Raw genomic sequence first — 14,121 nt, forward strand, 5'->3', positions numbered from 1 at the left:
TTCCATGTTTCCATACAAATTTTAAAATTATTTGTTCTAATTCTGTGAAAAAATGCCATTGGTATTTTGACAGGGATTCCTCATCAATGAATTTGGTAATATTGCAGGATACAAAATTAATATACAGAAATCTGTTGCATTTCTACACACTAACAATGAAGTAGCAGAAAAAGAAATTAAGAAAACAATCCCATTTACCATTGCATTAAAGAGAATAAAATACCTAGGAATAAACCTACCCAAGGAGGCAAAAGACCTGTACTCCAAAAGCTATAAGACACTGATGAAAGAAACTGAATATGACACAAACAAATGGAGAGATATACTGTGCTTTTGGATTGGAAGAATCAATATTGTTAAGATGACCATACTACCTGACTATCAAAATATTGATGCAATACTATTAACTCAGCTGCAGACCTTATTCAAATTTTGCCCATTTTTCTCAGTGTTTAATATCCTAATAACCAGCCCACATTATCTACACCTCCTGTGTCTCCCAGGTCTCCTCTGATCTGTGTCAATTCTTGTTCTTTCCTTGTCCTCCCTGATCTTGATGAAAATGAAAGTTGTGCTTAAAGACATGTGATTACTTATCACGCAGTGAAGCAGAACATTTATCTTAGGTCAAAAAAGTGTTCTTATAAATCAGTTTTTCTCGCTTGAATCTGTTTCCTTGTGCAAGCACAAAAACTACAGCAGTCACCACTCTTGTGCTTGTTCGAAAAGCTGCAGGTAAACCTCACAAACGTCTGGAGACCAGTTTTGTTTCACTGCCATCAGATGCTTCAAAGAAAGAGCTCTATTAAATCATGGAATCCACCAACTCTTTTGTGTCAGAAGGTGAAAGATCTGACATTATCATGGAGACCCTAGTCAGTTTGGTTAAGAAGTTTAACACTCAAGATAAAATTGTTTATTTTTGCAATGAAATTAAGAAGACACATTTTGATAGAGCCTGGCATCATGGAAACACTGTACTAAATTAAGAAACCTATGAGACAGAAATGCATTTGGAGTTGGTTGTGGTAGATACAAATGTAATTTATATTTCTGTCTAAACACACTGCAATATTCCACAGTAGAGACAGAAAAAATTCTCAAATACACACACACACACACACACACACACACCGAATAAGTGAACTGCAAAATTTTTGTGATGATGATGATATTGAATACAAAAAGAAAATGTAACCATACACAAAAAATAGATTTAATTCTTTAAAGAATTACTTTATAAATAAGCATAGGTCATTTTCTGGAATGAAAAATTTGATAGAGCTCTGATTTTTAATTGGATGAATGTATATTCAGTGAAATATTCAAAAATATTGTGAATACTGAAACGTTATTCAGTCAATCTTGTCTTAGAGAAATATTTATCAAAGCAATAAAAGTTATGTGGAACTGGTTTTGGATGAAGTGATCAGTCAGTGAACTTATTTACATTTTACAATTTCTCACTGTTTCTGTCGGTGGTCACGTGACTGACATCACACAACTCAAAGGCTATTTGTGAGGAGGAAGTAAGATAATGAATATATATGTAAAGCCCCCACCCTAATGTGCAGCACTTAACACTGTTCTGTAAATCGTTGCTATTATTATTTTTCCATATCCTATCTAAATATCTGGCCCATTAGAGGGGTTCAATAAATCGATATTGTCAATTAAGTTTGGTAGAAGCACCCGACTGGGAAAGAACTTTACCAAATTGCTTTTCTACCCACCTACAGATTTATACAAGTCAGGAAGTACTTTCTTCTTTTCGGCATGGCCTAGATTCCATCTTCTGTCCCTTTTTATGGTAGCGGTCACATGGTGGCATTCTCATTTGTGGTACTGGAGCTGCTTCCTTTGCAAGACTCCGGGTGAAATCAAACAATGATCCTTGCAAACATGGGAATGGTCATGGGAATACATGGGGCCAGGGGAAACTTTCTTGAATATGTAATCTTCTTTAGCATTATTATTATTATTGAAAGTTACAAATACAAGCATTTAATGAGCAACAGCCTGGAAAATAAAATGGGGTAGAAGTTATGAAAGTAGAGAGGTGGTTTCAGAATTGTCTTTCTAAGTTGCTTAGGTGCAGAGAGATGGAACATTTTTGCCTAGGATGTCTGACCCCAGATCATCATGATTGTGACCTGCTGCTGAAAAGTGGTTCCTGACAACTGTCTCCCTGACAGTGCCCATCCCCAAGTACCCAGCCGCGTGGACAAGCACTTCACTCTACTTGCCAACTGCAGACAGAAACACTGCCTGTGACAGCATCCCGAGACCACGGGGAAAGGCATTCTATCCTGTCACCAGGGGCCACCTTCCACAGAAGAGACAAGGACAGAGATGGGAATGTGGGCATCCACTGAGTAGCAGAAATCAAATTATATGTAAGAAGGAAAGGAAACATACCTGTTGTATTTTCTTTTCTATTATTCTTTACAGAAAGTGTTGGATGCCTAGGGGATAGGCTTTCTTTGAAGGAACTGGCTGGTAGAAAGAACACCGTGTAGTTGAAACAGAATACATAAAAATCAGATGGGAGGCCCAGTGTAAACCATCTGGTAGGAAGGGACCTAAAGAAGTGTAACAACTGCCAAGAAAAGCTGACAATGAGCCTGAAAGGAGACCTCAGGAGAGGGTAACAAACGTGGCAAGACACTGAGGCAGGCGGGGCAGGAAGGCCTCAAAGTCACAGGAGGAATAACCAGCCTCAGAAGGCACAAAAGGTAATTTATTACCAGTGAGAATATTGTGACAAAAAGAAAAATTCATTTTGCTATGGTCAGAAAATAGATGAGGAAGAGAGAAAAGAGATCCAGGCACCAGAAGAACACACTGTAGTTAGTAATCAAGCAAAGCTGCACTGCTGCTGATGCCAGGAAGCCTTGAGCTCAAAGTCCGAGAAACAGGGAAGTGATTAACACAGGATTGGAAAATCATTATGTGTGAAATCTCCCATGTCAGGCAGGAGGCTACATCAACATGAATGAAGGTCTCCATGATTTTTAAGACTTTGGTGCAGTAACTGTGAGCATAACACCCAAGAAAAAGTTTTAACATTCATATTTACTAATTTCAAAATTTATTTTAAAAGTTACACAAGATAAAAAACCCCAACAATACGGTTCAGAAATTTGCTGAACATGGTGGAAATTATTGAGAAAATGAAAAAACCGGAGAACAAAGTTTCTCCTCATTGCTGTACATCATAAGGTTTAAGAGTTAGAGCAAAAGAAGTACTAACTACATCCGGAACAGAGTAAAATTATACTTTAGCTACAAAATATAAGGCCTAAATCTCAATAGGAATTACTAAAAAGAAGACAAATCTACTCAGAAAAAAAGATATCCTGTGGTCATAGGTGGATTCCACCGCTGGTCCCATTCTTCTTCAATGAAATTGATCAAATCTACTGAAAACAATAATGGAAAACATGATGTGGTATACGTATGGTGATACAAACAATATGGAAGAAACATGAAACTACAAGAGGATCTTTGTATTTAAATATATTTTATTATTTTGGAGTGGAACACAAAATGTGTTCGAAAGTTAAACTTGGGCATAGAATCATAACACTTTATTCCTAAGTCTTTTTTGTTAATCTGTTTTTGACATATTATAAGCAGTTACTTATTCATCTTTTCCCTAGTTGGTCAAATACCCCCCCAAAGTAATAAGTTACTGTAGATCAACACCAGCAAAATAACCATATTATTCAAGACTAATAGTAGGCTGATTAAGATAAGGGATTTCTTCTCTTTATTTTCTTTATATTATTTTTTGGTGCTCTAAATTGCCTGGGTTTTATTTTTATAAAATGTTTGTGTCTCCTTTTTAAAAAGTGGACACTCTGGAGTTAATTATTTAAAAATGTCCCAGTGGAGAGTAGAGGACCTATAGTGTCACTTCTGTGTTCAAAGGAGTAATATATTTTTCCTAAATCTCCTTTAAAATCTCGTAATCTTGAGAAAACTTCCCTTCTTGTTTCTGAGCTGTTGAGTGTCTAAAGAGTGTCTCTATGTATCTTCACACAGTTTTAAAGTATCATATATGTTTGTACAGGTCTGAAGCCAGACTATCGAATCTTTTAGTCAGTGCTTACCATACTTCCTCAAATATATTTTATCTTCTAAGGATAATGAGACAATGATAAGAATGAAAACTTCCCCCAATTCAGTACATCTTTGAGCATTTATTTTGTGTAATATATGATCCTTGCGTTTATAAAGGACTCAAACATGAAGTATTCCCACTCTGGAGAAAATCAGGCACCTGTGAAATCATTCTAGTACAGAGTTGTCTATGGAAAGGGTTAAAATAGAGAAATGACCCAAAAAGGTGACAAGATGGGGAGAGGGTCAGGAAGACCTTCACGAAATTTGTCCAGGGCATTGAAGGGTGGGTAAATCCTCTGTTTATAGAAAGTTCACTTTCCTCTTTGTTTTCTTCAAAGATTGAGAACCCAGAGGTGAAAAAAGGTGAATCAATTAAGATGAATTGGAATTAAAATTAGGATTCTAAAATCTACTCTTTAAAAAAAAAGGTACTTCAGATTCCTTTCCTTTTGAGTGTGAATTTGCATCAGGATATTAGGCAGCATGAATTGGTCACTTGTAAGGTAAGTACTAGTTATCAGTGTCAGGGACTGTTCTTGCTCTGAGAATTATTTTTTCTCCCATCATTTCTTTCTTTCTAAAACTGTTTTGGTTTCCCTATGTACTTAGATTTTGCTTACCAAATGTACTCATTTGTTCATTTATTCAATCCACAGAAATTCATCATGCACCTAGTTATTGCCATGCATGGACCTAAGCAGTAGAGGCCCATCAGTGGACACCTCATTGGTTCTAGATGCTGAGAACCTTGTCCACTTGAGAGGACAGCAGGAAGACGAATGTCCATAAGGAGAGCCAGCTTTTAGTCAAGGCAAAGAGTAGGGGGAAAGTTCAAAGAAAACATGATGAATTTGGGATATTGGTTTGTCTGGAGGAAAGGAGAGTAGGAGTGTATTCATGGACATGGTGTAAAAGTAGAGATGGGTGATGCCTGTCAGATTTACTTGGTGGGAATTTGTACATGAAAATGGAGTAATATTTTTAAGGTGCTTGAGGAAATATGAATGAAAATTTTTTATATTCAGCAAAAGAATTCTGAAAAACTTAGGGCATGTGCTCTCTTGAGTCTTTCTTGAGTGTATATGTGAAGATGAGCATCAGTAAACCAAAATGACTAGACACCTCTGAATAGAGAGACTGCGATGGCCAGTGAGCACATAGTTCCTTGTGAGAATAACACTGAACAAAGGGGTAAGAGGGAGAGTCTAGCCTTTGACAGATGTATCCTTTGGCAGTATAATTATAGTTCTACTATGAAAATGGAGAGAGAATGAGACAACCTACTGTAAAAACAATTTTTAAACTTTTCAGTAATTTTATCGGTAGCAGTAATATGTAGTATTGTTATTTTGAGACTAATATGTTTTCTGGAATAAAGCAAAAAGTAAGTAATTATGTGATATGCTAATTCAATCATCTGCTCAGTCCTTGATAGATTTCTGATGTAGAAGAAAGCTAGAGATGTGATAGGTAAGAGACAAAATAAAAAGCCTATAGTCCTGGATTCGAGTTGTTAAGTATCAGAACAAGCTTATATGTTGGTTGATCCCCTAGCTAGGCCCTGAAAATGCCTAAAAACAATACCAGTCTGATAGCAAAGACCATTCCTAGCACCCAGGTGCTGTTATGGAAATATTATCTCCCAGTAAAAGAAACCAGAGTTTCTAAGAAAAATGGAGCGGGAAAGGTACAAAATGAATCTGGAAAACATCTCAACATATCAGACAGAAAGAAAGGTATCAAAGACTACGAGAGTCACATCAAAATGATTCAAGATTCAACTTGAAGAGGCTCCCATTGGCCAAAGATGAACTGTCTGAACTTCAATAAATATAGTGATAATAGTGTCTAGAAACCTATTGAATATGTTTAAGTCTGCTTATTAACAGGAAATTTTAGAAAACCTAATTGGTCTCCTTTGGAGGATGATAGGGAACAAATTAATTACTTTGACAACAGTAAATAAAATAATATCAAACCCTATTCTGCCTCTCCAATATGAAGTCTGTTGAGAGACCAAACAGTAGATGAGTGTGAGCTTCTTATGAAAATATTCTAATATAGCAAGAATAAATTATAGAATTAGAATACCGTCATTTTGCAGACTTCACTGAATCCCTGTATCTAGTCATTGAGAATCATCGTCTGGTAACATCACAAAAACATAACCAGACATGATGTACTTCATGGTGGAAACACACAACCCCACCGGACCTGCCACAGGCAAGTACCTGATCGTCCCAAGCCCTGCCATCCAGAGGCAGTTTGCAGGATGCAAGGGGCAGAGGGGCAGGGTGAACCGCACCGTGCGTGAGGTTAGGAAAGCTATGGGGGCTCCACAAGATAGCTCCACATGGGGGAGGACAGAGGTGACGGCATTGGGACAGAGCGCACAGAGAGGCTTCTGTGGCTGCAGGACACTAGCAAAGTCTTGCGTTTTGACCTGGCTGGGGGTCCACATGGGGTTTTCCTTGTACTAATTCATTAAGTTCCACATCTGTTTTGTGTCGTGTTCCTGTATGTGTCTTATTTTAAAATTTTAAAAGGTTAAAAGACAAAATAACGAAAAAGACCTGTGTATTAATATTGTTACATTCGGAGGGGATGCAGATTGAACCAAAATTAGTATTAGGCTATGCTGGAAAAGGTTATCCACATTTTAAATTATGAACAATTTCAGATGTGTAGAAAAATAAAGGAATACTCTATGACACTAAGTGCACACCAGTCAAGATTGCCTAATGGGATCATGTTGTCACTTGGTTTCAAGTTTTAAAATAAAAAGAATATTAGATATAAGTTAGGTTCTTTTTGCTTCTCTCCAAATTCTCGTTCCCTTTCTTCCTTCCATTCCTTCCCAGAGGAATTCACTATCGTTATTTACAGTAACAATAACAATGACGATAATATCCTCCAGCATTGATGGAACATGTACTACATGCCAATAAGTTGTGTCACAAAGTTTTTACACTTTATCTGAATAAATTCTTTGAATCCTCAGAACAACCTTTTGAAGAAGTTGCTACTATTTCCCTCATTTTGCAGGTGAGTCCTGGAGTGATCCAGGGTCTCAGAGCCAAGAAGCAAGGAAGCCAATACTCAGTCTTGAGCAGCATATAACTATGTTTATAGATATATAAGTGAATTGCATGTAGTAATATACAAATATATAATTTCTTCTTTTCTCCTTTTGTCATAGCACATAAATTAGTTAGAACCACTAGCATAAAGTCAAATGCCAAGATATAAAATCCAGGCCAAAAAGAGACACATTTTAAAGACTGTCTTGCCTCCTTTGTGATACTTGGATTGCATGTAAATAGCTAAGTTGTCTAATGTTCTGGCTAGCCATCCCAATTACTGAAAAGCTCTTAGTTGAGGTAACACTCAATTTCTTGGGGCCTCTGTCTCCTCAACTGTAAAGGTAAATGAGGCTATAATATTCTAGGGGTCTTTTAGTTTAAAAGTTCTATGATTCTTCAATCTCCAATTTTCGCAAATATTGTTGAGTGAATAAGTGATGATTCAGTTCTCTTAATTTTTGGTAACTAATGACTAAAAGTTAGAGAATGGCATAGGGATCCTCATAATGTAAAGATAGATGTCTTATATTTTTTTTAAAGTTGCTGAATAAAAGTCGGATGAATTAATTTTCATATTTTATGATTAGTTTTGGAGATAACAGAATACACTGCTTAAAATTTTCTGGGCATGGATAACGTAAAGCTGATTGCATTAAAGCTGCTTGGCAGAATTTTACCTCATGTTTTTTTACTCTTACTGTTTATCTGTATTTTCTAATTAATGACAATAAACACATAACTTGAAACATAAAATAGAAGGTAAATCTACGATGCCTTAAGGACGCGCACCACACTTCATGTATGTGTGTATCTTTTTCTCTGTCCACATCGCCTGGCCTCTGAAACCAGACCAGCAGCTCTGCTTTCCTTCCCCGGAGCCTCCATGGGCTCATGGTCGCTCCATGCTCGGCACCGCACCCGCCCCCTTTCCATGTCTACCGCCCTTTCTACCCCCTACCCCAGCTGGCTGGCCCCGGCCCGCACGCAGCCGTTCCTATGATGCAGTACTGCGGAGGACGGCTGGCGGGGGGCTCAGCCCCGCAGAGCACCTACTAAGCATCCCCTTGGAATGCAGGCAGATCTCCTGGCACAAAAGCCTGTCTGTGATGGTCCCTGCTGAGGGCCGTGCTGCCAGCTGCCCCCCGATCCTCTCTCAACACTGAGGCCTGCACACTTTTCTACTCATCTTTATTTTTGTGTGAACACCGGCTTTGCCTGACTCTTTTTGGACGCTACTGCATTTGCTTCAGCTGCTCTGGTTTCCTCCACAACCCAGGGGCCAGGGGAACGCCCCTGCTCAGCAAGCGTCCTGGGTGAACCTCTGGGGCTCCCCGTGGTAGGATCTTTGATGGCGTACACGTGTCTGAATGGCCTTGGTCAACACGTGTGACCTTGTCTTTGAGATTCCTCTTTCGGAGCCAGTTTAGAGGCACCCATTTGAGACTCCACCTGGCTACCTTCTGACCACGTCTTTGTCTCAAAAGGGTATTAATAAGTGTAGCATTTATTTTATTTACTAGGATTGCTCTTCCTAGAAATTCATTTTCCAAGAATGAAGATTTGCTGCACTGAAGAAATTATATAAGATATGCCAGCGTCCCTGAAGGTGCCCCAAGCGTATTTGAACAATTAAGACCAGTCCTAAGCAACATACAGCTCCGGGGTCAGGTTCTGAGTAATTTAAGACCAGTCCTAAGCAACGTACAGCTCCGGGGGCAGGGTTCTGAGTAAAGCTTTTGGAATGAGTTAAGTCTGGGTAGCTAAATCATTCACAGTACTTTATAAATATGTTTTCTGACTTTCAAGTTAAATGAAATAATGCGTGGAAAGTATTTCTGAAGTCTCTGGTATATTAATTCCCTCTCTCACCTGGTGTATTGGACCCAGTTAAAGAAACACAGCAAATCGCATGCTATGTTTTTCAAACTTTGCTTGAAATCCTTGATGCAGACGATTTATTCATTTGAGTTCACGTCCCAATTTGAGCTCTATAGGCCTACAAATAAATAAATGTTTAATTTCCTGCTAACCAAATATCCTTAGATGTCTTTAAAACAGTATGCTGTCTCCAGTGAGTGACTGTGCCGTGTTAAAAGCTCAAGTTAACTTCACATTGTGAAACGCCCCCTCCATCTCCCTCCCTCTCCTTCCTTCTCCCCTCCCCCTCCCCCATCATAGATTATGAGCCAGTTCCCACCTCTCTAGGCTTCAGTTTCCTAAACTATAACACTAATAATCTCTAATGTGGCCTTTTTACTTCTAATTTTCTATAATTCTAATATCTGTTTATGCTTTTATTTCTATTTAGAAAGTAATTGCATTTGGGAAATGAGTTATAATCATATGTGTTAAAAGTCAGCTATTTAAAATAGACAGCTCTCTTAAATAAATTTAGATAGTGGGCATCCAATAATTTCCATTTCTCATGACTTCCATGAAACAGAGTGGTATTCAGCCCCAGTCTTTGAAATTCTTTTCTGGGAGGGTGAGAGCAGGTTCAAGGACAAACAGCTCTGCTCCTGGATGCTACATTCAGAGAGAGTGAAGAAGCACGCTGAGCCGTCCTCCTGTAAAATTCACCATCAACCCAACTGCAATCAATCAGTGTATGGAGAGGGCTTGGAAACTTACATTGTTAAAAGGTATAGAAGAAAACATAATATACGTTGCCGTCCACACTGGACTTGTGGGAAGGTTAGTGAGTGGATGGCAGAGGGAGTCCAACAAAATTCAAGCCTTGAAACGTGGGGATGGACAGGCCACTGCAGGGACCAAGAGGAGAAAGCAAGGAGGGCCAGAGTCGAGATGGGATGGACTGATTTTCCCCAAAGTCTGAAGCTGCTGAGTATCCCATGCCTGTCTTCCTATTACACACAACTAAAGGCCCCAAATAGAGCAAGAGTTACAGGGCTATAGGGTAACGACTACACCCACATTGAAACAGAGAAGAAAGGTGACCGGAGAGGTTTCACGGGGCCTGGACAGTGGGAGGGAGAGCCTGTCCCAGCGTTGAGCAAACATCCGTCCATTGTTAGTCCATAACTGTTTATTATTATTGATACCTATATATGTGAAAATGTGTTTGGTCATTAGTATTACCTTGTATTCCTCCGTGTAGGCATTCCTCTGGTTTCTCTGGACCAGGGGATTTCCAGCAGACCTATGCCAATCCAAAGCCAGGAGAGAAGATTCATGGATTCTATCTGAGATCCTATTAGCACTCACTGGCCAAATGTGGCAACTGAGCACTTAAACACGAGCTGGCTCCATGCGTGATGCACGGGGACTGCAGAGCACACAGTCATGGTGACGGATGTTAGCTAGACTTACTGTGGTGACCACTTTACAATATATGCAAGTATTGAATAATTATATTATACCTGAAATTAACATAAGGTCTTATGCCAATTATATCTCAATAAAAAATAGAATTACACACAAAATTATGTAAAACATCTTTTAAATATATTTTATGTTGAATACATTTTGCTCTAGATATATTGGATTAAATAAAATATATTATGAAAATTAATCAAATATACTATGAAAGTTAATTTTATGTTTTCTTTTTATCTGTAGCTACTACAAAGTTTTTGACTATATTTGAAGCTTGCATTGTATTTCTATTGGGAAGCACTGATCTAATCCAATGTTTCTGAACATTTGCATACAAATCATCTGGGAATTTTCTTCAAGTGCAGATTCTGATTCAGGAGGTCTGGGTGAGGCTCCCAGGAGATGCGGTGTGGCTGGCCCTGATGCTGCATGCACGTCTTCCGTATCTATTTTAAGAATAGAATGAGATCGAAGACAAAGGCATTTTTACTCTGTAACTGGGAAGCAGAACTCCTGCTGTGGAGTGTATTGAAAGATAAAGCAAGAATTGTCCCTTATTACAAATTAAGAAGACCACACATCAAAGATGTGTCCTCAAGATGTTTCTCCTTGCAAAGTCTCTTCCATCTTGATATTGTAAATAGGGCTCGTAACTGACAGAGCCGAGAAGAGTTGGATTTTATGAGCCTACTTACTTGCTTCATTCCTGATATGATGTAGATTCTGGACCAATGAATGTCCTGTCCTGAGCCTAAGGGATTTGGCATATGCAGTTGGAGAGAAACAATGTTTAGAGCTTGAATGCCATGGGATATTGAATGGAGAAGAGCCACCCCATGTGGAAGGCTGAGTGGTGTCTTAATAAGTAAAAAAAAGAGGGCACTAGCCCAGGATTTGTGGGTGATGGTATTAGTGCAACAGATGGTGCTTAGAGCCCTGCTGTCAGGTAAACCCTGGGGAGGCTCTGCTCTGTAGCTTGGTTCCCATCTTGTGGGAGGAGTAGCATCTTTGTGTGGGTGCTGTTGTGTCTTCGTGATTTTGTGCTGTCAGAATGCTTTGGTTTGAGAAAAAGAAACCAATTGGGTCCTTTAAGCAGAAAAGGCAGCTTATTAACAAGATATTGGGAGCTCACAGAATGCCTGGGAGCAGAGGACAAGGAGAGAGGGCTGTGCAGCATTTAACAGTGCTCGTGCCACACAGCTGAGCGAGTTCCCTCAGGACATCTTAACTGGTTCCTCGGGCGTCAGACCTGCTGCAGTCACCCAGGCCCCCACCTGCTGCCATCATTGTCCCACCCATGTGGCAGAGCTCACAGGGAGGGACATTCCTCAAGGAGGGATGGAAACGGAACAGATGCCCACTATTGCTAGCCTTTGCTGCCCAACGAGGGTACACATCTCTGAAAAGAACTTGTATAGCCTCTTGGTCCCTCCTGAGAAAGGAGCAACCCCAATTTTTTGTGCCAGCTGCAAGCCCAGGATCTCAAGGCTGTGTCCTTCCTCCTCTGTTCTGCTATAATTCTATGTCAATCCTCCGAATGCCATAGACCACCAATACCATAAAACCACGGGTGAAAGAGAGGAGAGGAGACAATTAACAAAACCCTGTAAAACACATGTGACGAAGCAAGGGAGAGAAGCGCAGTGGAATGTTACCCTCCTTTTGCTGGCCAGTTCTCCACAGACATTCACTCTATGCCCCTGCCTGCCCTGTCCTGCACCCTTTGCTTTCAGCCACACCCCTGCCAGACAGTGGCTCACCTCCCTGGATGCCCCAAATGTCCCTACTGAGAGATCCGAGCCCCAGTGTCAGTCTGCATGGCGGGGGGCCTCTTGTCCCCTGTAGCTGTTACCTATGAACCTGGCATTACCGAAAGGTGCTCAGGAACCCCCTCATTCCTTTTAACTTCCCCTCCCCTCCTTCCTGCACTGTAGTCTCCCTATGCTCCCTAGCAACTGGGATCAGGCTCCTCAACCAGCACCATATACCCTCCTTGGCCTGGCCCCCCAGTAACATGAAGACCCAAAAAGAGAAAGCAGAGAGCACAGAGCAAAACATCTTGTCTTCTGTTTGTAGACAAAACCTAGACATGCCCAGACAATCAGACCCCAGTAACTCCTATGGTGCAGGTCCCTGTGTTTTTTATTGAATTTTCCTCCTGGCCTCTGGTGAGACTATAATTTACCAAGAAATTTAGAGGAAACCCTAGCCCCTACCCTTGGGTCCTTTTAGCATGCTGTCATTGCTATAGTGGGCCAGCCTCATGTCCTATGGGTGGGAAGATGATTCTGTTTCCTGCAAAGATGTAGAATTAATTTAACCTGAGACAGGACCATGGCAATATACTGTTGTCCCCAATACACGAAGGGAAACCACCTGGCCCCATCTCTTGTGGGGATAAAACTGTGTTGATTTCCTTGAATAAAGTACATTTGGAATGACACCCTGGCTTAGGGTTCCAGTAAGTCACAGCCATCCTCTGGGCGCCTGCCTTCCGTACCTGCCAAGTCAATGAATAAAAGGGGACAGGAGGAGAACCCCCATGGCTCCATCCTTCCAGACTTGGTTGATGACTCTACATGTGTGACTTCTCCAGCAAGGCCACAGTGCTTTTGATTTACTGTGCTGACAGCTCATTTGTTAGGGATCTAAGGTGGAGATTCTGACGATCGTTGATTGTCTTTTTCATGTCCTCCCCTAGGAATTTGGGGGAAAAGGTAGGGAGAGTTTAAGGTCCCCCTGAGCTAATGTGTCATGGGTTCCTCTCCCCACAAGTCCCCACTTTACCCAGTGGACCACGTGATATTCTGTGTTCCCAGGAATTTAGGCAAACCAGGGTCCAGTGACACCCATGAGGTCTGGGTGTTTCCCTTTTCCTGAATATCATTACCCTGAGAAACAGCTACAGGGCCGTCTGAGAAAGACCATTTACTTTCATGATGTTACTGCAAGGTCTTTCTTCAAAGGTACCCTTCATTTTAGATGCCCTGGGTTTGGGAATCTACTCATTTCTAGGACTGGATGAGAGCATGGAATCTTTATGGTGGGGCTCATATCAGACAACTCGTCCCAGATACCAAAAGTCTTCAGTTCTACAAATCAAACAGAGCCTTCTTTTCCAGTTCAGCAAATCATGACATGTGGCCATGGATGATCACTTAATTGCTTTGCCTGCAGGTACCATGAGAAACAAATTCCTAACTTGCCAGATTTTCTCTCCCAAGTGAAATAAGTAACCTTAATTTCCCCTATTTTGATGTGTCTGCTATATCCTAAGTATCAATACATGTATCACTCTGTGTATGTAGTTACAAGCCAATAAGCTGGCTACCTTAAGTAGAAAAGATAGAACTACTAGGAGGTCTGCAATATCAGACTTCAAGGTTAGCTCATTAAGAACAATCCCTAAAAGTATGCAATAGAGTTGGTCCAGTTAGGACAGTGCTGCTACCACCATAAGCACGAGACATCCTGTTCTTTCTCCAGGAAATTAATTGTGCTACAACTGCCACCGTCACCACAGAATAAGCTTTGAGGGCCATGCTCCTTTGTACCCACCTTGCAATTCAAAGTC

Source organism: Orcinus orca, chromosome 13 (genome assembly GCF_937001465.1).
Source record: "Orcinus orca chromosome 13, mOrcOrc1.1, whole genome shotgun sequence".
Classification (NCBI taxonomy): Eukaryota; Metazoa; Chordata; class Mammalia; order Artiodactyla; family Delphinidae; genus Orcinus; species Orcinus orca.